The following is a 27619-nucleotide window of genomic DNA, read 5'->3' as shown; positions in this document are numbered from 1 at the left end:
AAACACTAACATCTCATTACCACCTCCTCCCAGCTCCCCAAACCCACCATTCCATTTCCTGTCTCTCTAAATTTGACCAGTGTAGATGCCTTATGTAAATGGAATCATACAGTTTTTGTCCTTTTGTGTCTGGTTTCACTCAGCATGATATCATCAAGGTTCATCCATGTTGTAGCAGGTGCCAGAGTTTCATGACTTTAAAAGGCTGAAGAATATTCTATTGTCTGTATAGATCACATTTTGTTTATCTATTCATCCGTAAATAGACACTTGGGTTGTTTCCACTGTACTGTTTTTTGCAGCAGCTGCACCATTTCACATTCCCTCCAACAAGGCACAAGGGCTCCAATTTCTGCACATCCTCACCGACACTTGTTATTGTCAGTGTTTCTGATGATAGCCATCCTTTGGGTGTGAAGTGGTAACTGACATTTAGAAAGAAACAACACTTTGCCCTGTCTCTTACAAGGCAGGAGATAATATCCCAGCCACACCCCAGCCCACTCCCTGGAGAACCACTAGCTGAGAGTATTGAATTTTGTTTTCAAAAGCAGTAAGCAACAGCTTAAGATCTCTGTTTAGTTTTTTTAGCTTTAGCGGGCTGCTTGAAGTTTAACCATTCAGGCATATCTCAGACATCAGCTCAGAGGTTAAGGGCAGAATTTATGTGGAGAAATTCTCACTCCTGCTTTCCTTTCTCAGATTTCTCCCCCTCACTTTCCAGCTGCCCTGGCTCCCCCCGCTGGCTCTGTTCTCTGGTTCTTCAGGCCGGAAAGACCCCTTCCCATCACCCCAAAGGCACCATCTGACTTCAGGCTAAATGCTAGAAAAGGAGGAAACTCAGCTAATGCCTTTTCTTTCCTAAACGGAGACCCTTCTCCAGGTTCTGCCTGCTTTTTGGTGGCTCACCAAGCCTTCAGGTAGTTGTTTTTGAATTTTCTTTGAAGTTTACTGTTGTTTTCACTGGGAGATGTGACTCCCCCTTTCTCAGAAGCAGAGCCTTATCGCTGCTCACCGTCCACTCTCATCCTCTTGAAAACTCACTATGCTATGTGAATCATCCCGGCTTGTCTGCCTAGCATCCAAACTTTGGACACTGAGCATATATTTTGAAGTCTTAATAGCTATTTTGTATGATTTGAAAAATCAGTAACAATGCCTAAAAGTATAATGCAATTACAGAAATGTTTCCTTACTTCCAGACATGTGAGTTGAGGCTTCAAATCTTTGAACTCATATCATCTCTTCCCTTTTATTTTTGTTCCACAGAGTGGCACAATGATTGGTCCAGGAAGTTTCTTGCTCTGTTGGAAGTAAAAGAAATACTAGGTTAATACTGCAAATCAATTGTCTTTTGAATCATTATTTTCTCTGGCCGCCTTGTGAAAAAACATTGTCAGGTTTCAGACTGGAAAATTAGAATTCCGAGATTTAGCGGCTCATGGGGGATTTGTCTGCATTTACCCATTTATTCATTTGCTCAACAAATATTTGCTGGAGCTTTTTTATATATTATTTAATTGCATTTGCTTAGTGAAAGCTAATTTAGTAATTAGTGGATTAGGGATTAGCTGATCGGTTCACATTTTCATTTATCAATAAATTAATCCAAAAATTTAATGGAGTTAATTTATGAATCCATCAGTAAAAAAAATGTAATTCATCAATGAGCTCCTAATGAATTCCTATTCCAAGGTACTGCAAGATCGCGTTGTGCCTTCTGAAATATCAAGCTAATTGTTTGGCTTGGGCTAGATTTAGCATCATTATACCTTCCTGAATTATTGTTTGAGAACCAGGAGTCCACATGTAGTATGCATGTAGATTCTCTGACAGTATTCTTGTTTTCTTTCTTTCTTTCTTTCTTTTTCTTTTCTTTTCTTTTCTTTTTCGTTTTATTTATCCACAGAAAGTACTGCTCTTGAAGAGAGTTATTTCAAAACAGACTTTTGAAAATGAGAACTGAGTAAAATATACATATGGAAAATTTAGCTCTGCTTGGGTGCATTGTTTTATTGTTTCTTTATTGGGATTCTTTGGGGGCAATGGGCATTTGTAGGCAATCTTATATTTTGCTGATTACTATGGTCAGTCTTGCAATTCAGATATTTTTCTGCAAGTTTTTTTTTCACTGAGTCTTTTAACACTGAGGGAGAAATGATGTTGTATTGAACTTTGCATCTGGGGCTTAAAGTGTTAAATTTAATACGAACTGCTGATGTGAGCAGGAGAAGTGTGTTTTGCATGTTTTCTTAAGTCTTGATCATTGCACTGAGCTTGAGGTAGGAGAACAGGAAATTCTGCAGCCAAGGAAACCCCTATCTATAGGCAGCATCCTGCGGAAGGAGATAAAGCTCCATCAAAGAGTTTCACCATCATACATATTGTTCATTTAGAGTGAAACCTCAAAGAATGTATCTTATGTGTTTTCATGTATCTTGGGTAAAAAGATCATTTGTGCTTTTATAATTTATGTGTTCTTTAATATTAATACTCGATTAAAAAGAGTGAATTTAGAAGTAATGATTTTTCCTTGAGTTCATAAATCTTATTTTGCAATATATAATGCTGATACGTTTCTAAAGATGACTTTAAAGGCTCTCCAGTTAATCTTTGGTCTCATTTAAAATATTATACTTAATATTTTTACTGTTTATGTATTTAGCTCTATTTCTCAGTCTTTCCCTTGTCTCTGTAAGACCAAAATCTTCCCAAAACTTACTTACCTGATGTAAATCTAATACATAGAACATGATAGTATATAAATGACACAAATAATTTTAAATTCTTCTGAATTTTTTATGCTATTTACAAACAGGGTTTTAGCTTGTCAACTTAAGAATCTGAGTTGTCTAATAAGTCTAAATCAATTATCCATGCTAATTATTCTTTTAAACAATATAAATATTTCAAATACAAGGTAAACAAAATTTAACAAAAAAATTATAAATACTATGAGTTAAACTTACATAATTATCATTAGACTTAGTTCTAAGCTGTCCTGGGGTTAAAATAAATGTATCGACCTAGGAACCCATTACAGTATCCCACATTGATGTCATTTTTCTTTCCAAGTGTTTTTTTCAAAGTATTTTGGGGAATGTTGTTCCAAGGAAGTGGGATTTCCATTCCAGGTGCTTTGGGGTGAACGTCTCAGAGGCTGACCATACATAAACTAGAGAGACTGGCCTGGGCATGAAGTGAAAAATTACAGACATTCAGCATAATTTTTCTATATTGAAGCTTTAAAAAAAAAAAAGAGGTGAAATTCACTTCACTTTAAATTTATCATTTTAAAATAAAAAATCTGCAGTGTTTAGTACATTTACACACTTGTACTTACTTTACTTGATGTATTTATTCTTTTACACTTACACTCTTGTACAACCATGTCTTTTGTTTAGTTCTAAAACATTTCCATCACAAAAAATAAAGCCCGGTATTCACAAACAGTTACTCCCCATTACTCGCTACCCAGGTACCTACCACCTGCTGTTTATTTTTATGCATTTACCTCTTCTGGATATTTCATATAAATGGAACCATACAATATGGGAATTTTTTGTCTGTTTTTTTTTTCACTTAACATAATGTTTTTAAAGCTCATCCATGTTGTAGTATGTCCCAGTCCTTTTTTCTTTCAATAGTTGAATAATATCCTATTGTGTGGATATACCACAATTTGTGTATTAATTCCTCCACTGATAGCCACTTGCGTTGTTTCTACCTTTTGATTATAGAAAGGAATGCTGCTATGAATGTGCCTGAATGTGCATCTGTGTGGATACCTGTTTTCAGTTCCTTGGGGTACATACCGAGGAGCGGAATTGCTGGGTCATGTGGTGATTCTATGTTTAGATTTTTGAAGAACCACCAGACTGTTTTCCGTGGCAGCTGAACCATGTTTCACCCCCACTGGTAACATACAAATGTCCTGATTTCTCCATATTTTCATAAGCACTTGGTAATTTCCATTTAAGCCATCCTAGTGGGTGAGATGTGGTATCTTATTGTGGTTTTTGGTTTGCATTTCAAATGACTAATAACATTTGAAACTTTTTTGTTGATGGCTTCTGCCACCACAGACTCCAAGTTGATGTCCTACATATGCTCTAGGTCCCCTGAATTCATGGTCATTCTTTTCTAATTACCCTCAATTGTGTCCTCTGATTAAGTCCAATGATATCATGTGAAATTTCCTCCAAACCCCAATTCTGTTCTCCCTCTTTGCTTCACAACCTATTTGGATTGAACTGATCTGTTTAATGTAGTTTTATGCTCTGAATTCTTTGTACATTCTTTCTATCTGGCAGAGCTGCTACGTTAGGCAGATATTTGGATGACATCCTTTAGATTCTGCATGTATCTGCTGTCTGTTTGGCTATGCGATCAATTTCTAAAGTCATTCTAATTATAATATTCTAAATATAGTATTAAATATATTGGGAGGTAGGAAAATTTGGACTGTGATAAAAATATTTTTGGTAGAATCATATTGCCATACTTTACATATTAATTATCATTCATTTAGGAAATTTTCCTTTTGAGTCATATGACCACAATTTAGGCTACAGTGTTTGAGCAGTAACAATTTATATAAATTGCCTGGGTCATAATTGGAGACTTCTTGGTGAATTTCCTTGCTGAAGCTCACCTTCAGGCCATGGTCGTATCTCATTAGGAGTGTCTTGTGGAAGAGAGATGCTGATGAGAACAGGGAGCATAGGCAATTGGTAGAGAAGAAAATCCATAAGTGAGGATTTAAAATGTGATACTGAGAGATGGAGTGTGGTACAAACAAGTCAAAATTTGATCTGGGGGCAGATCAAAAATGAATTCAGAGGCCAATGATCATGGGCTCCGTGGTGCTTTTTATGCATGTCCCAGAGAGCTCTGCTGAGATACACAAAGACTGACAAGACACCTAAAGCTATAAAGGGATCCATCCCAAATGCCACCATCTGTTTCCATGAAAGTCAGGTCCAATGATAGCTGTGACCCCAAATGAGAAACCAAATAGCAGAAGTGTTGGAGGAGAAGATACACTTTTGTATCAAAATTCCAAGATGACCAGCTCTTGGATAATACAATACAACTGAAAACTCCAAATTGCCATTCAAATCTAAAATAGCATTGTTTTCATTGTTCCCCTAATAAATTGTTTATTGAAGACAGAGGAGAGGGGAGGGGGATCTTGGTTAATTCATGCTACAAGAAGAGTTTTGTATAAATCCAAGGCCACCCAGAGACTGGCAGTGGCCAGCAGTGGCCAGCAGTGACCAGCCCTCAGAACACTAAATAAAATCATCACCATAACAGGAGATTGCTTTTCTCTTCTCTTCTGCTTTGTCAGCTTCAAAACAACTGCTGTCTTAAAAGAGTCCCAAGTGTACTTTTGGGGACCCTGTGTCCCCAGCCTCTCCTTGGCCCTAATGAGAGAGGAGGATGTCCTTTGCTTTGATGTACAGCTGTAGGTTTTCTAATGAGGTAGGCAAGAGATCAGATTCCATTAGGACTTCTCCTTTTAAGCCTTGATTATTCAGCAGCCCTGTTGAAATTAGCTGTTCATTTATCCATGAGCAGCTGCATGCAGGGTTGGACGATTTTGCTTGTAGTGTCAAACCGAGTGGGTCTGGGCTAAAGCACTCCTGAATATTTATTTAATTCAATTATTCCTCTGTGCCGACTTTTTTTTTTATTATTATAAGCAATAGTACTGGATCCTGAAACTAGAATTTCATCATAAAAATGACCAGGAAATTTGATCTGGATTGTAACCCACAGCTCCATGCACATATGAAACAAATCCTTTCTGTCCCTTATGCCTGTTTCTCTTCCATGCGACATTAATGCCTATTTTGGCCCATCATGTCACAGCTGCAAAGCAGGGCTGGTCCCTCCTGTTTGCCTGTTCTGATGAGCTCCCTGCAGGGCTGCCAGAACAGTCATATTTATGACTGTCAGGCCCTTAATGGAGTGGTTACAAAGTCCTTTTTTTTTTTTTTTTCCCCAGAACAGGGGCCAAGTTTTGCTCAGTGTCCTGGGGAGGTGTGTGGCTCTCCAGGAGGCTTTGTCAGAGGGTCAAAGGAGGAATGAAGAATGACCCTGAGGCAGGGAAGAGATTTAGTGCCAAGCTGGAAAACTGGCAAGGCTAGAAGAGATTCACACACACACACACACACACACACACACACACACACGGAAGTGACATTCTGATCAACGGAATTGTTGGCATGCATCAAGGGCAATGGGCCACCAGGAACAAATGTTTCCTACTCTTGAATACTTACCGATCAAGATTAAGAAACGTTTTTATGTGTGTGCTTTTGGATTATAAGAGCTGTGTGTTACTGATTTAATAGTTCCACCACCCTGTGCTCTTCTGCCCACATTGTCGGCTGCTTGGGTTACTTTCCTACATTTGTCATGCGTGCAGCTTGTCCCAGATATGGAAAACTACTCAGGGACCTTCGAGTTCCTTGGGAATTGACATACACACACACACACACACACACACACATATCTATCTATCTATCTATATATTTTTTTTTTACTTTGAGATTAAGTGGGCTAAACAAGTCACCATGTTGGAATTCTTCTATACTTCTCACATCTTCTGATGGGTTTCATGGTTGTATTTATTATTCTTATGACCACTAGATTGTTGGCCTTGTTGGTAGGTCTCTTTCAGCATGTACACTGGTTTTTTAAGGATCCTCCATATGTTTTCTGAATTGGGTACTGGCTTCACCAGCCTCTACATTGTTTTATGTTTGCTTGGAACCATTTGGGGCTAAAGACCACGGTAGTTGATGACACGGGCAACTGACATTTTACAATACTCCATTACTCAGAAGAATGCTTTGTAACTGATGTTGGCAAGTTCATTAAAAATGCAGTGTCCTCAGCAGTCACTGTTGAGTGTTAATACTGAGAAAGGTGAGTTTGACATTTTTGTTAAACAACAGAAGTATGAACGACAATGGACTGTTTGTATGCCTCTAAAATGCAAAGCCCAGTCGTGAGATATTTAGTTTGAAGTCTGAACCCATCACCATCTTTCAGGTGTCTTTGTGTTGCTTTTGTGTCCCTCTCCATATCTCTGGGCTGCTCACTCTCCTCGGGATGTCTGTGCCTTTTCTGTAGTAGATATCCTTTCAATGAATCTCTACTTAGCACCTTGTGAATGAACTGTCACTAAATTCTTCCTGTGAAATATACAGGGTCAGTCCCATGCTAGACTCTTGCAGCTGATAGGCTGTTTCCCACACACTTCTGCTTCTACTAATCGAGTTATTTGCTTACTGAGAATAAGATGTGTTTGCTGCAAACTTGTTTACGCCTGACATACTTATTATAATACTTTAAATAATTAAACATGAAATAAGTCAAAAAACATGAGTGCCAAAAGATAGAGGGTTATTATTATGAAAATCAAATCAATGCTTGGAAAAGAACGAAGATGAGTAGCTCAAGACAAATGGATGTCAAATTAATTGTGGGCAAGAGAATCATATGAGACAAGCAACATAGTAAAAATCAAGAAGGACTTCTTTGTTCAGATTGCTTTGCAATTCTCTTCACATTCTTGCTCCCATTTGAAGAAACAAATTGGAAATTGTGTTGTTACTACATTGTAGGCATGATTTGTGTGTGTGTTGGGGAGGGGTGGGACAAGGGAACTCCAACTGGAAGGCAGATGTTTAGAGGAGAACTTGACCCTACAATCAAGTCAACGAGTAAGCAAATACCCGATATATGTTTACATAATTAAAATAAATGTGTAAGATAAAGATTATTTTTATATGATTTCCAGCACTGTTTCACTGACCATCTACCTGAACCAATAGCCTATAAAAGGCTTCCTAGTGTATAAATCTTTTAACATACTTCTTATGTGCAGTATCTTTCTAGAAGCTTCCTCTGACTCTCCTCTCCAGTCTGGATTAAAAATCCCTTGTCCTAGCTCCCAGCTGTTTGTCCATCACAGCATTTTATTACTTCATAACCAGTTTGCTTAATTGTCTATCTCTTCCACTGAACTGTGAGTTTGCTGTGGGCTATGAACTCATTTATAATATTCTCCATATTTTTATTAAATATTGTTACAATACTCTCATTTTAATATTCTTCTGAAACATTGCATGACCTCCATGTGGATGCACACATGTCCAATGAGTGAATGTTGAAATGTAGACTTCATTACAGGTGTTCATGAAATAACCAAGATTAAAAACCAAGGTATTACTTTATGAAAAAATTTTGTGGGTAGAAGAGGACTGTTTCTCTAGTATTTAAATGTGTTACATAATGAGTATGAAAAGAAACTACCTGCGGACCACAGAGTAACTTGAATGTATTTTATTGTTAGTGTGCATTGTCTTACCACATCTTCTCCAAACTGCAAGATATTTTTGTATATATTTTTCACCCTGCAGGATTTTTCTTCTTCTTTTTGCTCTCCCATGTGCTATATTCCTTCCAGCAGCTAACAAGCAAGTTGTGAAACAGGACTGATGCCACCTCACATCAGCTGAGAAAACCTCAAAGAATCTGAATCCTTCCATTTCAAATATTGTTTATTTTCCTTCTGTCTTCCCCAACTTCAAATCAACCTATGCTTTTAGTCTGGGAATCTAAGGGAGTTCTCAAGCCCATGTATCTGTTTCCTTTAATAGACTTGTAGCTTAATTAAGCTAAGCATTAGCTTCCTTTTTGTCCTTTACATTCTTTAATTCCTTGGTCCTAACTCTTTAATCAAATGTCTTGCTTTAATTTCCCCTGGCCCTGTGGCATTGGGCTTATGTCTAGCCACAAGTGTTCCTTTTTGTATACATTTTGAAAGGCGGCCCACAAGAGGAAATATTTCATCCAAAGTGAGCATTACAATTTGAACTCTTAAGAGCTTGGAACCAAAGAGTCTGCAGGAAGAGTCAGTCACAACACAAATGCCACAGGCACAGTTTAACAGAAAAATTATAAAATGAATCTATGTGATATAAGCAACAGTTTAATGTGTACTTTCAAAGCATAGTGAAGTGGAATGGATTTCATTCTTCTCATTTGCCACAGGCATGTCCTTTCCCCTAGAGTCTGCTGAAAGCAATTGCAAATGGAAAAACAGAGACCCTAAGAAATAAAACTCTCTTTATTGCAAATGACATGTTATCTACATACAAATCCCAAAGCATTCTCAGAAACAGCTACGGGAACTAATACGGAAGTTTATCACATTCATAGGATACAAGGAAATCAATTGTGTATCTATGCACTGGCAACAAATAGTGGACAATTGAAACTGTAAATAAAATTTACAATAGCATCAAAACCATGAAATACTTAGGGATAACTTTAACAAAATACGTGTAAGTTTTAAGTGTCAAAGAATATAAAACACTGAGGAGCGAAATCTGAAAAGACCTAAATAAATGGAGAGATATACCATGTTTATGGTTTATAAGACTAAATATTGTGATGATGTCTGTTCTCCCCAAATTGATTTGTAGATTTAATATAATCTCAGTTAAAATGTCAGCAAGTCTCTTGAATAAAAAAAATCAACATGTTGATTCTAAAATGTATATGGAAAAGCAAAGGACTTAGTATACCCAAAATAATTTTGAGGAAGAACAAAGTTGGATGACTCACACTAAATGATTTTAAGACTTACGATAAAGGCAAGACAAATAAAATATGATGGTATTAATGAAATGATAGCTATATAGACACATGGTACATAATAGAAAGTCCAGAAATAGACCACTCTTATATAGTCAATTGATTTTCCACAAAGCTACCCAGGTAATTCAATGTATAAAAAATTGTCTTTTCAACAAATGAAACTGAAACAATTGAACATCCTTGTGCCAAAAAAAACTGCAAAAGCCAAAACAACAACAACAACAACAACAAAAATAACAAAAAGCTCACCCTTACCTAGCACCACATGCAAAAATAGATCATAGACCTAAATGTAGAAGCAAAAACTAAAAGAAAAAAAAAATCATTTAGAAGAAAACATAAGAGGAAGTATTTGGGACTTTGGCTTGGGCAAAGGCTTTTTTAGCTAGGACGCAAAAACACAAACCCCAAAAGAAAAGAAATGAATGAATATGACATCAAACTTAAAGGTTTACTTCTCCAGAAGACCCTGTTTAGAAAATAAAGAGAGGTTACAGACAGGGAGAAAATACTCGCAAGACATACACTTAATAAAGGATAAAAAAATTCTTACATCTTCATCACTAAGGAAACACATAACCAATAAAAACTGGACAGAAGATTTGAACAGATGCTCCACTAAAGAAAATATATGGATGGCAAACAAGCACACGAAAAGAGGTTTGACATCATAAGCCATTAGGGATATAAAAATTAAAACCACAATGAGCTATCACTGCACACCTATTAGAATGGTTGAAATAAAAAACACTGACAAGACCAAGTGCCGACGCAGTGTAGAACAACCAAAATTCCCAAGCATTGCTGGTGGGAATGTAAACACAGGCACTTTGGGGAACAGCTGGCACTCCTAGCAAGCAAAATATACACCCACCACCTGTATTGATTTCCTAGAACTGCTGTAATACTGTATCACCAACCGAGTGGCTTAAAACAACAGAAATTAATTGCCTTATTGTCTCACACTTCTGGCAGCTGGAAGGGCAAAATCAGGAGGTCAGCAGAGTCGAGCTCCCTCTGAAATATAGAGAGGACCATTCTTCCTTGCATCTTCTAGCTATGGGTGCTTGCTGGTGATCCTTGGCGTCCTTTGGCCTACAAACGCATCGCTCCTGTATCTGCTTCCATTGCCCTATTTCCTCAGGGTGCCTGTTTTTGCGTCTCCTCTTCTCTTACAAGGACACTAGTCATATCCAGATCCAATATGAGCGGGAGATGCAATTCAACTCATAATACCATTCAACTCAACAATCCTACCTTAGGGTTTTTTTTTTTTTTTTTAAGATTTATTTATTTATTTTAGAGAGCGTGCACGAGCAAGCAGGGGAGAGGGGAAGAGGGGGAGAGAGAAATCCTGAAGCGAAATCCCCGCTGAGCGTGGAGCCCATTGTGGGGCTTGATCCCAGGACCCTGCGACCATGACCTGAGCTGAAATCAAGAGTCAACCACTTAACCAACTATGTCATCCGGGCACCCTTCCATCCTTTGGTATTCACCCAAGATAAATGAAAACCGTGTCCTCATGAGGACCTATATGAGGGGTTTATAGCAGCTGTATTTATGGTCATCCAAAATAGGAAACAACCCAAACATTCGTCAACTGTGAATGAGTAAATGTACATCCACATAGTAGAATGCCACTTGGCAATAAAAGGGCCAAACTCCTGATACATCCAAGATGTGGATCTCAAAACATGATGTTAAGTGAAAGAAGCTGCACAGAAAAGACTGGAAACTACCATTTACCCAACAATCTGGAAAAGGCAGAACTGTGAGGCAAAACGCAGAGAAAAGCGTCCTGATCCCAGAGTTGCAAGAGGGGACTTTTTCAGGTGATAAAACTATTCTCCATCATAATTGCGGTGATGGTTATCTAAGTGTATACGTTTGTCAAAAGAGTGATTTTTACTGTATGTAAATTACACCTTGATAAAACTGACTTTCACAAAGAGTCTTGGGTACTGCATTGGAAAATCAAAAGTACTTAAAAAAAAAAAAACCAGAACCCAGGATTCTTTGAGATCTCACTGTAGGTGATCTGTATACAAACTTTTCTAACTTGAGGATTTAAGGTTTCTAACAAAGATTGTTAACACATAGTAGGGTTAACTGACGTTAGCAAACATCAGTATTGCTTCTCATGGCTGGAGATCAAGAAAGGATATCTCCAGAGAGCCAGAGTCTGTCCGTTGGAGGAATGGCCCTCAGATCATTACAGGGAGCAGCCCCTAAGACAATCAGTCAGAAAGCTGTCATGGGGAGCAGCAGCGAGGCCCCCAGCCCGAGCTCCTGTGTGCACCACTGGCTCTTTCCTTGGCATTTTCCTGAATGTTCCCTACTTACCTCTCCTGACAGCACTTCTTGGCACATGGCTGTGTTCTGCCTTCTGTAACTCGACAACCTATTCCTAGTTTTCATCTGTCTTGCTCTGGGCTCATCGTTCTGCTTTTGTCTGCATTCAAATATGGATAAATGACTTTCATGTTTCCTACCAATTGCAAAATTATGATATGTTAAGCTTCACACGATATAGTGTACAATTTTATGTTAAATCAGATTTGATGTATACTATTTTTTTTTTTTTTAAGGCTGTGTCTCCTGCAGAGCATGACTCCTTTCTGAACAAGTCTGGGGCTCTCTCTCACTTTGTGTTTCAAGGTTAAGAGTCCTGTGTCTTCTCCAGGGGTCATAACCAGAGGGGGCCCTACCTTCAGATGCAACCCCCTTCTCTTTACAGATACACTTCTCAACATACAACAACTGCTTAAAAGGAACATAACAAGGGACGCCTGGGGGGCAAAGTCGGCTAAACATCCGACTCTTGGTTTCGGCTCAGGTCATGATCTTGGGGCAGTGAGATTGAGCCTCGGGTCAGGCTCCATGCTAAGTGGGGAGTCTGCTTAGGACTCTCTCTCCCTCACCCCTTTCTCGCACGTGCTGTTTCTCTCAAATAAATCTTAAAAAAAAAAAAAAAAGGAACATAACAAGAATTACACATATTCCTCAACAGGAAGGTTTGTTTCCTGAGGCTTTAATTCACAGTGAAAACCAAGGATTGACCTTCCAAAAAAAAAAAAAAAAAAATCTTAAAATATCCCATGTTTTTCTCACTGCCAATTTCCTTTTCCTTCCCGCCTCTCCATTTCCTCTTCTTCCCTCCCACCCCACTCATATGCTGGTCATATTCCTTCTTTTTGCTCCCTTTTCTCTAGCCTTCCCTCTCACCTCACTTTTCTTCCTCCCCCTGCTCCCCTCTGCCCTGACCATCTTTATATTTTGTATTTTCCCTGCTCTCTTTGCTGTGAGACTGTGATGAGGGACTCAAGTGTGTTTTTCATTAAAGCTGTTCTTATTTAATAAAGTTTGGTGTTCTCTGATAAGCCTAGCCGAAAACCTCCACAAACTTGCCTACAGTATACTCATGGGGGCTTTCCACTTTTTTATGCCAGGCAGACGTAGGCGAGGAACAATACCCTATATTTGGTTCTTGGTGTGGTTCCAGCTCATGCATATTCATATTTCGTACCTCATTAGTAGTCCCCTGGGCTTACTCTGTGTCATCAGGAGAGCACTGAGAATTGTGGAAATCTCAATTAAGACCATGCCCCTTGTCGTTTCATTGGCCTTGATATTTTTTGAAACACAAGTTTCCAATTGCTTCATAGAACGGCTAATCAGATTCTTTTTCTATATATAAAAGTAAGTTTTAAGAACGGTTATTCCAGCAAATGTGGAATGTGCTCTAAGTTCAGCTTTATCAAAATTCCCAATAAAGACACTCAGTTCTGCATTCCACAAGCAGATTAAAATCATTTTTTAAAAATAGTGTCTTTAAGGACCTTTGCATAACACAGCAGGGAAATACCTAACCTCTTTTAGAAAGATTTAAAATAATGACTATAAAAATGTTTGGGGGTTCGCCTGGATGGCTCAGTCGGTCAAGTGCCTGACTCCTGATTTTGGCTAAGGTCATGATCTCAGAGTGGTGAGATAGAATGCTGTGCTGGGTTCCACACTCAGCCAGAGTCTGCTTAAGATTTTCTCCCTCTCCCTCTGCCCCTCCTCTCTGCACCATCTCCCTTGCTCTCTCTCTCTCTAAAAAAATAAAAATTAAAAAAAAATTAAAATATTTGAAGAAATAAGCTGTTAAGCTTAGTATTTTTTGTGATTTTATCACATAATTGGGAAGTGATATAATAATACTTTAAGTAATTTTATCATAATGATTTTTAATATAATTCAACAAGTATCTATAGCTCCTCATATACAAAGTATATAGTATATATACTATATACATATATACATGTATACATATGTATACATATATATATACTATATACATATAGTAGCTAAGCCCCGAGGGAATGAAAAGGCTCCCTGCCCTCATGATTTACAAAAGAATTAGGGAGAAAAGAGATGCACAAGAAATCGTAATGTACAACAAATAACACATTTATTATCTTCTTGAGTGTAGATACTGTGCCTTTCATTCAACTTATTCTCCTCTCAAATCTAGCTCAGTCCTCGACACACAGAGATTCTTAGTGTATTAGAAAAACTAAGTGTTATAAAAAAGAAATAATGCAAGCAATTCATGCAGATCACAAAAGTTAGGGAAGGTCTCATGGAAGTAGGACTTGCGCTGAAACTTACAATATGGGTAGAATTTGGATCTGTTCAAAGGGAGAGGTAGACCATTCCTGCCAGGGAAAAAGAACATGAATGAGATTCAGAGGTGGGAGCAAGTGTGCGGAGCAGGTGTGAGGAAAACTGTCTGGAGCAGAACATTCCCTCAGGGTTTAATGTTTAGAAGGCCAATAAAGATAATCACTAATCCTCTGGACACAGGATCATTCCCATCAGCTTAGGAAGAGCATACCAAGAATTACACACAGGCCTCAATATGCCACTCACTTCTTCCATTTTAAAACCAAAACCAAACAGAACCTTTCTTGGCTCTGTATTTCCTTCTCTAAGAAAAGTTGCCTGTACTAGCTGCCTCTAATTCCTCTCTTGAGTCTCTCTTGAAGTCACCCCACTAAGGCTCCCATGCCCACAGCTCCACCAGTGATCTCTGGGTGGGTAAATCCACCTGTCAGATCCCAGCCCCCACCCCTCTGGACATGGACATGCCAACAGTGTTTGAGACAGGTGACCACTCTCTCCTCCTCAAACCACTGGCCTCACTCTTCCGCCAGGACCCATACTGTCCTGGTTTTCATTCATTCATTGGCCATTCCTTCTCAGTCTCTTGTGCTAGTGTCCATGCATCTCCCTGAGCCTGAAATGTGAGGGTGGCCCAGGGCGCAGACCTCAGTCATTTCCTAGATGATATATGCAGTCTCGTGTCCAGTATCAGATGCCCACTGATGACTTTTAAATTTATAGCTCTGGCCTGGCCTTTGCCTCTTAGCTGTAAACTCATATCCAACTACTCGTTGGTATCTTTGGATCACTAAGGATATATACCAAACTGAACTCCTGACACTCTCTCCCAAAGTGGTTCCCCTCAATAGCCTTCTCTTCTCAGAGAAAGGGAATTCCATCCTTTCATAGCCTCAGGCCAAAATCTTGGGCATCACCCTTGACTGGGTCCCCACCCCCACTTCCACATCTAGTCAATTAGCAAATCCTGTTGACTCTTCCTTCAAAATATTCATAACAGGGCCGTTTCTCGTCACTGGTTCAAAGCACCACCGTCTCTCTCCTGGGTTAATACAAATGACTTCTCAAAAAAAAAAAAAAAAAGATTTATTTATTTATTTATTTGAGCACATGCCATGTGGCTCACATGGTGGGAGGGGCAGGGGGAGAGAACCCCCAAGCGGTCTCCCTGCTGATGGCAGAGCCAGACGCACGCAGGGCTCCATCCCTGGACCCATGAGATCACGACCTGAGCCGAAACCAAGAGCCGGACCCCCAACTGACTGAACCACCTAGGTGCTCCCAAAGCCTTCTAAGCACTCTTCTCCCTTTGGTCCTCTGCAGTCTGTTTTTAACCCAGCAGCCTGGTGATCCCTTTAAAATGCATCAGGTCGGGTCTCTCCTCTGCTCTGAACCTCCCAGTGGCTTTCCAGCTTACTCAGAGAAAAGGCCAGCCTCTTCCTGCACTAGCCTATGGGGCCTTATATCAACTGTCGTCCCTCCCTCCCACCTCCCCTTACCTCTCTGACCTCATCCTCCATCATCCCTCTTTGCTCAGTTCTCCAGCCACACTGGCCTCCTGCTGTGCCTAGAATTTGCCTTGTGTGCACCAGCCTCAAGACCTCTGTACCCGCTATTTAGTTACCCCGAGAGCTGGTCCTCCAGATGCCTGCACAAGGAACTCCCTCATGTCCTTCAGGTATTTGCTTAAATGTCAGCATCTCAGAGAAACTTGCTATCCTGTTTAACATCACACATTTCCACCACTGCTTCTTTCTACCCTCTTCTTAGCTTTATTATGCTTTTCTATAGCACAGCAATAATGACTTACTATATGATTTTCTATTCTTCTTTTTCCTTCCTTCCTTTCTACTTTTCCTGTTTGATGCCTTCTTCTAGAATATACATCCTATAATGGCAGGGATTTTTTCTGTTTTGCTCGCTATCATATTCTCAGGGAGGAGAACAGTGCCTGGCACAAAGAGATAAATTAATAAACTTCACTTTACTAATGAGAAAATGGAGTCTTAGAGAAGTGAATAATTTAGCCAAAGTCACTCAGCTGGTGAGTAGGGGATATAAGACGCATAATCACATCTATTGGATGTGAGGGACCTACTCACTCAATATTTGGCTCTCTTTAGGTGAAGCAAGCCTCTTTATCTTCTACAAGCCATGGTACTCTTCACCAAAGCGTTTTGTATTATCTTATTTGATGACTTCTCTATCACAATGAAAAATTTGATTTTTTCTCATTGTTGGAAGTTACAGCTTGCTCAAAAGTAAATAAGGACAACAAAAGAAAATATGAGTTCCAAGTCTGCATTGATGATAGATAACGAAAAGTTTTGTTTTGTGATTCAGTTCTATTTTGATAAGACAGGAAGAATCAGGAATTAAATTAAATTTATCATCCAAAGTGGTACAATAGATCAGAAAAATTTCAGGACAGAAGAAATATCATGAGTAATGCTGCAGTGAATGCAGAAAACATATATCTCTTCAAGGTACTAATTTCATTTCCTTGGTATATATACCCAGAAGAGGGATTGCTGGATCATATGGTGGTTCTATTTTTAAGAAAACCGTTTTTTAAAGAAAGGAGTAATTGAATTTTAATAAAAGAAAAGCCAATGGCCTGGATCAGAGAGGTGGAAGCATTGTATAACTTGTTGCACTGGATTCGTCTGGTGGATGTGGCCGGCTGGAGCTTGGGCAGTAGTGTTTACTGTGTGGGGAAAATGGAAGGAGAACAGTATTGGGGGTGTCCATTCAGTGAGTGTTAAGTACCTATGGCCTGGGCAGAATTTGATAGAAATGAAAAGGAAAATGGGGATTTGAGAGAAATAATAGAGAAAGCGATGGCTTGGTTTTGTGACCTAAATGGATGTGGGGCCTGAGAGAAGAAATGAGGATTATCCTGAAGTCTGTGGGTCCAAGACCATCAAGGATCCTTTTGGCAAGGGGGCAGGCAAATGGTAAATTGGGAAGTTATGAGTGAGAAGAGAAGTTCTGCTTCTCGTTAGTTCCACTGATAAACTGTCTCTCAAAGAAGTTAAGAAGATATCTAACCAAGCTAAGAATTGCCATTAGCAAATAATTCTTCTTTTTAAAAAAGATTTTATTTACTCATTTGAGAGAGAGAGAGAGAGAATGAGAAAGAGCATGAGAGAGAAGGTCAGAGGGAGAAGCAGACTCCCTGTGGAGCCAGGAGCCCAATATGGTACTCGATCCCAGTACTCCAGGACCATGACCCAAGCTGAAGGCAGTTGCCCAACCAAACTGAGCCACCCAGGCACCCATGTCATTAGCAAGTAATTCTTAAAATTAATTACCATAGTCCTAGATTCTTCCCATTCTGTGAGAAAAGTCTAATTGCTGATCCAAGTCATTACAAGTTTATGGGACTCTCCACGTTTCCTATTTAATCTTTGGTTGGTTGTACTTTTGTAGGAAGGTTTCCATTTCATCTCATAGTGTTTCTGTATTCACTTTTTACCCTTTGATTGTCGATAGTTATGTGTCCATTTTCATTCCTAATGTATTTTTTACTTGTTTTCTGGGTGTCTTTCTCTGTCTCTCATCATTTTGGACAGATATTTGTCAATTGTATTGGTCTTTTAAATATTTTTTTAAAGATTTTATTTATTTATTTGACAGACAGATCACAAGTAGGCAGAGAAGCAGGCAGAGAGAGAGGAGGAAGCAGGCTCCCCGATGAGCAGAGAGTCCATTGCGGGGCTCCATCCCAGGGCTCTGAGATCATGACCTGAGCCGAAGGCAGAGGCTTTAACCCACTGAGCCAACCAGGCACCCCTTTATTGGTCTTTTAAAGAGAAATATAGTTTCTTACATTTTTGCAATTCATTCATTCTTTCTTTCTTTCTCCTCTTAAGTATATGTTTATGCTCTGATGTGGAGGACAGCAGATGGCACAGAGCAGTTGTTGTAGAGAGAAATGACCTGGAGAAAGCAAGTGCATGTCAAAGTACTGTTTCCTGCCATGTGTCTCAGCTGTTGACTTGCAAAAGGGTGGTCATTAGGGCAAAGCTGGAACCAGGACAGGGCAGGTTGTCCTGAGCAATGAGGGTGGCTGTCTGAGAAGTGAACAGGCAGAATTACAAAATACTTCCAGAAATTGCTTTCAGTTGCTCGAGAAGGACTCTGTCCTGTTATTCATTCTTCTTTTTTCCTTATAAAGTTTAACTCTTTATCAACATTATCCAGCAAAAGCTAACCTTAGTTAGAATTTCAGCTCATGTTAAATTGTGGTGAGACGACTAAAAGAATGTTATCACTCAAAGAGCGTTTTTTCAAACCCAGCAATCCTTAGCATTTCTAACGTGTGGGTGTTACAATTCTCTAAGCAGAGTTAATAAGCAAACTTTCTCTGGCAAGATTTAACATTAGCTGCAGTTTGGACTTTAGCTGTAAGTTCAGAGTGGATGGAGCAGTCCTCCTATTTAGTCAAGCCTGGACAGCAACAGAGATACCATTAATGCTGTAATTTCCATGTAGAAGAAACATGCACCTCTATATATATATATATATATATGCCATAATTTTTTCCCAAGTTTTTATTTAAATTCTAGTTGGTTAATGTTTAGTGTAATATTATTTTCAAGTGTCAAATTTCGTGATTCAACACTTACATTTAACACCTGGTGCTCATCACAATAAGGGTACTCCTTAATCCTCATTGCTTATCTAACCCATCCCCCTGCCCAACTCCCCTCTGGTAACCATCAATTTACAGAAGATATAGCTAGATATAGATATGGATATAGATTGCTATAAAATCACTAAGCCTTAAATCAAGAGGGTACAGCCTGCAGTGATTTGAATATCTTGTCCAAAGTCACAAAGCTAGTTGGTAGCAGAGCCATGATTGAAATCTCTTCTGTCCTAGCCTAGTCTTTATTCTACTACTCTATGAACTTAGGTTACTGCATCGCTTAAAAGGTAGATGAATATATATAAGGGGCATTCAACTGGTTATTACCAATGCAAGAGTTTTAAGGCATACTTTCTGCTAACAGAAATCTATGTATCTGGAATGCATATCAGAAAGAAAGAAAAGAAAGTTGAAATGAAATGTAGAATATTCTCAGTGAATTGGTGATTTGTTTTACACTTTAGTTATTTGAATTAGGAAACATATAGGAATTGTGCTCAAATATGAGATGGTTTGTTTACTCAGTAATATCTATTATTAAGATATCTTAATATTTTTGACAGGATTAGAGTTTGAGGGGTTTTCTCCCTCTTTTTGCCTTTTAGAGATTTTTGTTTTAGTATACAGGAAGACTCTCAGGAAATCCTCTTTTCTGGTGCTGGATTCATGTGGAAAAAAAAAGACATAAAACTCAGATCTTCACATCATTCAGGAGTTGTTTATGTGGCTAACAGCTGTTTCTCTTGATTCTTAGGTGATATTTAGCTAGATTTTAATCACTATTTTATAGAGACCCTTCGATTTTAAAATTATTAATAACAAATAGCAAGTGTTTTACAAAAACAAAATTAAGCATTTTAGGCAACATGTTTATTAGAAATTTTGCAATTAAATCTCTTAAACTTTAAACTCCCTAGAAATGGCAGAGGGTTCAGTCACATTATGAATTATAGCTTGTTGTAGAGTTTGCAAAAAGCTTTGTAGCAGATGAAGTACTAAAGGGGAGAAAAGTCATTTTTATTATTGTGCTATTAGCATATTTAATGAAGTGGTTCCACTCTTTTCCTCTCAAATGCTCATGCAAAGGGACTATTATAATATAAGAGCTCATGATGTTGCTTTTAGCACATTCTTTTTGATTTGGGTTTATCTTCCCATCCTTTCTAGATACTACTAATTTTATTTTATTTTAATTATTATTTTTAAAGTATTTATTTGTCTGAGAGAGAGAGAGCGCGCGCGCACAAGCAGGGGGTGTGGCTGGCAGAGCGAGAAGCAGGTTCCCCACTGAGCAAGGAGCCCAAGAGGGGAGATTCCATCCCAGGACCCTGGGATCATGACCCGAGCCAGAAGGCAGATGCTTAGCCCACTGAGCCACCCAGGCATCCCAATACTACTAATTTTAAAAGGTGCATACATCTAGGCATGCTGAGAAGAGATTTTGCAGAGGTTAAGGAAGAGGTTTTGCAGAGGTCAAATCAGTTGACCTTAAGATAGTGAGGTGATCTGGGTCAGGGCCTGGCCTAATGACACTCGCACTGTAAATGAGTCTAGAGGCAGAGATAGAGGGAGATAGAAGGGAAGGGAGGCAGAGATAGGAAGCAGGAGAAGGATTTGATGTGCCTTTGCTGACTTGATAATGGAAAAAGCCACATGGGAAGGCATGTGTGCAGCTTTTAGAAGCTGAGAGAAGCTCCTACTTGACAGCCAACAAGGAAACGGGGACCTTAACCTTAATCTTAAAGACTGGACAAACTGGACAAACAAGGAACTGCATTCTGCCAACGGGACCTTCGTGCTCCAGATGAGATGAGCCATGGGCTCTGCCAAGCTCTTGATTTTGGCTGTGGGAGACCTTGAGCACAGAACACAGTCAGGCCAGGCCTGAGTAAAGCAAAGATGAGCTGATATATGGGTATTGCCTGAAGTTGTTAAGTCTGTAATAATTGCTTATGCGGCAATAGACAATTAATAAATATACTGCTTTGGAATTTGATCAAGCTTAGCTTCTTTAGAGAACTAAAGCCATTTTTCCCTCCAGTGTCATTCTTATTTGAAAGCACAAATGAATAAGCAGAAATCATGTCTTTACTTTGATCTATCAATTCAAGACATGAGACCAGTACCAATTTAGGGAATCTGTTGTTATGAGCTTTATGTTCCACTGCAGGTAGCTTTTGCTTGTTTATAAATCAGAATGATTTCCCTTGAGACTATTGTTCTCAACTGTCACAGTTACCCTTCACTGTGTAGTTCCTCAACTACGATTCGGGGGAAGATTATTTGCAGTGATGACTGCCAGGACTCCTCCTATCGTAGGATCCGGGTACTCAGGTCCCTTTGTAATGTGACCACTGCTTTTACCATCAAGGGGTAGAGGCTGTTTCCCTGAACCTCGGATTAGGGCTGGCTCTGTGCTATTTTTGAATGATAGAATGTCACAGAATGACCTGGAACCTACTAGACCTCTTGGGGCCTTACAGCTTCCTCTTTCACCCTCTTGGACACAGCTGCCCTGTGAGGAAGTCCCAGCGATCGTGCTGAGGGGCTATGTGGAGGACATCTGAGGTCCCCAAGCAGACAGCTCCTGTCAGTATCTGGACTTTGAGGTCACCCAGAGCAAGCTGGTCCCTGGCAGACCTCCCAGCTGAGGGCAAACACATGACAGAGCCTCGCTAAGGTCAAATGGAGCTCATCTCAGCTGAGTGTGGCCCCCATTGCCAGCCATAGCACTGTGAGCAAATCACTCGTTCTTAGGTTAAGCTACTAAGTTTTGAGGTAATTTATCAGATAGTGATAGTTAACTGATACAGATATTAGAGAACATGACTTTTAAATGCTATTTTAAAATTAAAATTTTCTTTTTTTTTTTTTAAGATCTATTTATTTCAGAGAGAGAGAGGGAGAGAGAGAGGCAGAGGGAGAAGCAGACTCCCCACTGAGCAGGGAGCCTGATGAGGACTCTATCACCTGATGGGGAGATCATGACCTGAGCTGAAACCAAAGAGTCGGATGCTTCACCGACTGAGCCACCCAGGCACCCCTAAAATTTTATTTCTTTTTGAATGGATTATCTATTCTGATGTCCGTGTACACAGCACAAAATTTAGGATACAAGAGAGTATACATATAAAAATGAATTTCCTACCTCCAGGGTGCCGTGAAACCTTTCTCATCTCTTTGGAGCCCTTCAGGAAGGATAACAGGGCATAAAGTAACAATTTCAAGATTATGCATAGAGAAAAGTGACCGACGAAGGAGATAACAGCATATCTCATTCCACACTGATTTGCTTTGCTCTACTTTATGTCCCCAGATGTACCTCTCTGCTTTCTTTAGTTTTCCTTAGGAGTAACTTTAAAAGGCCTCAAGAGGTCAGAGCAACAATGAGATTAAAGTTGAGCGAACCGGTGACATTGTAGGTTAGTGTGATAGGATAGGAAATTATCAATCATGTTTTCCAGGAATGCCAGGTTAGGGATTCTATCACCAATAGATTAAAACATTTCAGAGGAGTATTTTCTTTGTATTGTATTTGGAGAAAGCCAGTGAGGAGAGGCCCCTGATGCCACTTGATAATCCATGTGGGCCCAGGAACAGAAACCCAACCAGAGAACAGTAGGTGCCTATGCCATTGACCTTTCCTGGAGTCCTGTTCACATCCAGAATGTGGAATCTACAGGACAGCAGACTCGGGCAGAGAGTTTACTGTTACTGGACCTAACCCTGGAAGTCTACTTGTGCCCTGAAAATCTAAGCGTGTTCATTCTACAAACATCTACCATGCACCTAATACATTCCAGGCACTGTTGGTAGATGGTATGGGTACAAATATAAATACTACTCTTGTCTATAACCTTAAAGTTCTTCTGGGCTCTACCCACGGTAATTCCAGGAGCCCCAAACCAAACTGGATACTTGATCCTACCTGAATCAAAACTCCCCCTAAGATTCCCAGAATGTGAAATACTCAGCCCCAAGTAGTGGACTCAGTAAATGGGTGTGGATGTCTTTTCTTTTAAGAAGGCTTTGACTCAAGAACTTCAAAGAAAAGATTTGATCTCCTCTTACTGGTTTTGTTTAAATTATGTTTCCTGATACCAGGGCAGGGTAATGACAATGAAACTGTGGACATACCCCAGGCTATGGGATGACATACATATTTCCATTCCTCTCAGAAGGCAGGGGAAATGCTATGTGGTCACTTATCACATTCAGACACTCTGCCCACTGTCCTGGCATCACAGAAATTTGTTACAGGTTGTTTTAAGGGGACATTACAGGCTCCCTGGTGGGTTAGTGGTTTTCCAAGTTTAGAATCTAGAATTTAATGCATACTTCTTGTATTAGTTTGCTCAGGCTGCCGTACAGTGGCTTAAGCAACAGACATTTATATTCTCACAGTTCTGGAAGCTGGAAGTCCAAGATTAAGATGCTGGTAGGGTTGGTTTCTGGTGAGGCCTCTTCCTGGCTTGCATATGGCTGCTTTTTGGCTATGTCCTCACATGATCTCTTCTCTGAGTGTCTTAGAGAGAGAGAGGGAGAGAGAGAAGTCTCTGGTGTCTCTTCCTCTTCTTATAAGGTCACCAGTCTTACCAGATTATGTCCCCACCTTTATGACTTCATTTAACCTTAATTACTTCCCTAAAGGCCCTATCTCCAAATACAGTCACATTGAGGGTTAGGGGTTCAACATATGAACTTGGGGGAGGGACACAATTCAGTTCCCAACACTTTTTATATGGCAGATATATGTTAAGCATGAGGGTGTATATCTTTACATAAAGATAAACATATCAAGTGTAAACTCTGTTCAAGGAGGACATATATTTACAATACAGTGCAATAATTACCAGGCTACCCTAGGCATAAGAGGGGCAGAAAATATCCATCCAGTCTGAGCAAGTCAGGGAAGTCTTCTCAGAGGAACCAGTGTCAGAGAGGAGAGGAACCCTTGTGGGGGTAGAGTGGAGTGAAGGTATGCTAGGCAGAGGGGAGACATGTAGAAGAGCAAACAAGTGACAGGTTCTTTCCTCCACTCTTTGTATTCACAGAGCAGGCCCATTCAGCAAATACAGCACTCTGGCTGAGTGAAGCTCTGGATGTCTGGGGATGTTGGAAGAATACAGGGAAGAGGTCAAGGTGATAGCAAAAAGTATACTGCCCTAAGGAGGTACTATAGTAAGGAGCTTGGACTTGATCATGTAGTAGGAATTGGGCACTTGCTAAAGGGTTTTAACTTGAGCAGATTTGTACTTGGAAAGTTCCCTGAGAAGTTTGGAGGAAAACAGTATGTGATTAGAAGCTGGGGACAGTTGGGAGACCACAGTGTGATGACAGACACCAAAGGCCAACTGTGGCAATGTTGGTGGAATGGGGAGGTGGGCCTTCTGTAGGATTTCTAGGATTTAGGATTGGCTCCATGTGGGGAGTGAAGGTAAAATCTAAGCTGGATCCTAGGTTCTGGTCTGGGGACTGGCAGACCCTTAGTTAATTACAGAAACAACACAGTGCAAGGCCAGGGAGAGAAGAAAGATGTGTAGGAAACACTATGGATAAAGTTCACACAGGTCAGTTTCTTGGGCTGAAAAGGAGATTCTTTCTTTCTAAATCCTGTGGCAAGTGATTCCTCCCCTCAGTGGGCTTCAGGGACCTGGAGATGATCAGGCCCTTGAAGGGCTGTGGCTTTAGACCATCTTTGGAGTAAGTCATTTGTTGATGAAAATCATAATTGATGACTGTTGCGTGTGATCATGACCCAAGCTGTTTTAGTCAGAAAAACTTCCCGGCAAATAAACCCCTATTCATCTCTTGCCAAGAAAATTAAGAAGCTTTTGATCTAAAATCTGCCAAACTGCTGTCCTCCTTTGCTACTCTGAATTAGATATTTCTCATTTTTGTTCGATGTCGTGATTCAGGTACGTGGTAATCTGAGAGTCTTAGGGTTGGGCAAGAAGCAATTTGCTGTAAGACAGCTGTAAAAAATGAAAATCAGAGAGGGGGAAAAGGGAGGTGAAACAAACCTTCCCTCCTTGCCCACAAATTAAATCTCCAGTTACTCTTTGATGAATGGGGACAGGGAAGGAATATGAGTAAATTTCCAGGTCGCTGGGTTTCAAGTCCTGGTTTGACAGTAAATTTACACAATTCCAACAAACCTGTTTCCTTTTCCTCCCTGATTCCTTTTGAGTTTTCTTCTGTGACGTATTTGCAGGATTTCAAGGGGGACCGTCTCGCTAAGGCTCACAAGCATGGAGTGGAGTTGGAGGCCAGACACCCACCAGCGAGTACGTGAGGGAGGCAGAGACAGAGATGCGGAGAGGGAGGGAGAGAAAGATCTTTAATTGTGGGCCTCGTGATCCTACTCCTGCCACCTTCGATTCCCCATTTCTCTCTCTCATCTGGTGACACTTAGTATTTTTCTTCCAACCTTCCCTCTCTTCTTTCCAAGTTTCTGAAGCCAGCCAAACTCAAACAACAGAAGGAAAACCTCCCGGAACCAAAATCTCAGACTTTGTCCGAGCTCCCGCCTGGCCTGGCGCACTCCCTTCGGGGCCGCGGCCGTCCCGAGCGCAGAGCCCGCAGCCAGCGCGGCGGGGCGGGTCTTGGGCGGGTCTTGGGCGGGGCTTCCGCAGTCGCACCCCGCCCCCAGCCCTGCCCCGCCGCTTAATTCGGATGCGCGGGGCCGCGGGGTGTGAAAGAGCCGCCCTGTGCTGGACCGGCCGCCGCTGCCGTCAGAGTCGCAGCCCGCGCCGCCTCGGGCCGCCCTGAGCAGCCGGGCCGCTGGGCGCCGCCGCGGCCGCCCGGAGCGAGCGCCGGGGAGGGAGCCGCGCGCCTTTGTGAGCGCGCCGAGGTAGGTTCGTCTCCCGCACTTACTTTGCACACAAAGACTGGGAGCTCGGGGTAGGCGGGTACCCGCCGGGGAGACTGCGCGGCCGCCCGCTCAGCCCCGACCCCGGCCCGAGGGACCCCAGGGCGGAAGGGGCCGCCGGCTTTTCCTCCCCCCGGCCGGCCGTCAGCGCGGCGCGGGCGGTGGGGCGGGGGTCCCTACGTGCGCTAGAGGAAGACGCGCAGGGCGGTGGGCGTGCGGGAGCCCCGGCCACCCCGCGCCGTGCCCGGGGAGGGTCTGGGGTGCCGGGGCGTGGTGGGGCCCGGCGTGGTGGCCCCCAGCCCGAGGGGCTCTGGGGAGGCGGGTGCCGCCGCGAGGAAGGGGAGCCCAGGAGGCCGCTCCGCTCGGCTTATTGTTGCTTCCTCGGCCCTGAAAATGGAGAGACCCTGTCTGGAGCTGGATGCGCTGCCCACCGGGAGCGCCGCGCGCGGCCAGCTGCCGAGCCCTAGGCGCCCGGTTCGCCCCTCGCTGCGCGGCCGCGCTAGGGGTGGTCGGAGCGGGCTCCGGGGCCGGAGCGAGCCTGTGCCTGGGTAGACAAAGGAGGGGCCGCGGGGGGTTTGTCCCGCTGGTTTAAAGGTGACCGTCGCAGTGTTTCCAAACAGTCTGCAAGTAACTTTTCCATTTTTTATTCTTTTACGTACCCACTCTTCCAGTAAACCCAGCATGTTGGGTGGCGTCTGCAACCCGAGAACTTCTAAAAACTGGGTTCCCATAATTTCTCTCCAAGCATCTTGGGGTCCCTTGGGGATGGCACAGCTATGTATGGCCAAGTTTTGACGTGCTGCGTAGGGGATGGTAACAGACCCTTCTGAAATGTGGAGAGAAATCCTGTTGATACGGTAAATTGCAAATCTTAATCTCTGCACCAAGATACCATATCCTTCCTTCCTCCAAAAAAAAAAAAAAAAAAAAACCCAAAACCAAAAAACAAAAACACAAAAAACAAAAACCACCAAAAAACACTTCAGTCAACGATAGTAGAGCTAAGTTATTTGATTAGAATGAGTGTGGTATTAAAGAGAAATACAAAAAACGAGATGAGGCTTGTTAGACTTTCCATTCTTTAACTTGAGGGTTTCTTGCTAACAGGTATGTTAGTTTTTGCCTCTGACTACGTCTGCCTGGCCAGTACTTTGGAGTTGCTTTAAGTTGAAATAGTACCTGAGGTGCCTGTCCGGAGATTTCTTAGGGTTAGTAGTTTCAAGTTGAAAACTTTCTAGTATAGAATGATGTATGTTTATTATAAAACTGAAAAAAATACAGAAAAGAAGGTCACTTATGCCTGCCACCAAATACACCCTAAGGATGAAGGCATCTTAGCTTGATTTATGGGTTGGCAGCCATGGTGGGATTTTTTGAGAGAGAGTGTGTGTGTGTGTATAAAGGAAGGAGTTACTGATTCTTAATCTTTACCAGTCACATCAGACTAAAATATATCGAATAACGGTAGTCTACAGTAATGGTTTGCCACATTCACACAGGATTAATACCAACAAGTTGCCTGAAATGTATTTTCTTATGGCCTTAAAGATAATAAGAGGGGGAAGGGAAGAAATAGGAAAAACAAGGTACCTTCCACATAATTCGTAAGAATGAACCGACAGAAAAGTTTTAGGGATTGTGTTCTTTAGATTTCAGGAGTAGTTTTGTATTTAAAAAAATAAATAAAAAATACTTCAGCTTTTAAAATATTTAAAAAGCAAAATTCTGCGATTGATGAGACATATGTG

General features: G+C 41.0%; 1 protein-coding gene across 4 annotated transcripts in view; it reads left to right on the top strand.

Moving 5' to 3' along the window:
* The window catches only part of FAM107B (family with sequence similarity 107 member B), a gene marked incomplete at its 5' end in the record, with an annotated part of 221910 nt that overhangs the window by 121477 nt on the left and 72814 nt on the right, over positions 1-27619 (top strand). Inside the window, one exon of one of the 4 annotated variants that reach the window (XM_080811750.1) lies at positions 25665-25853. The exons of 1 other annotated variant lie outside the window; for it this stretch is intronic. Of the gene's footprint in view, positions 1-25664; positions 25854-27619 lie in introns of those variants that run through there. 2 more of the 4 variants (XM_080811751.1, XM_080811752.1) reach the window with 2 other exon arrangements.

The sequence above is a fragment of the Martes martes genome (genome assembly GCF_963455335.1).
Source record: "Martes martes genome assembly, chromosome: 8".
NCBI classification, from domain to species: domain Eukaryota; kingdom Metazoa; phylum Chordata; class Mammalia; order Carnivora; family Mustelidae; genus Martes; species Martes martes.
The sequence above is the reverse complement of the archived record's forward strand: the minus strand, read 5'-3'. Positions and strand labels throughout refer to the sequence as shown.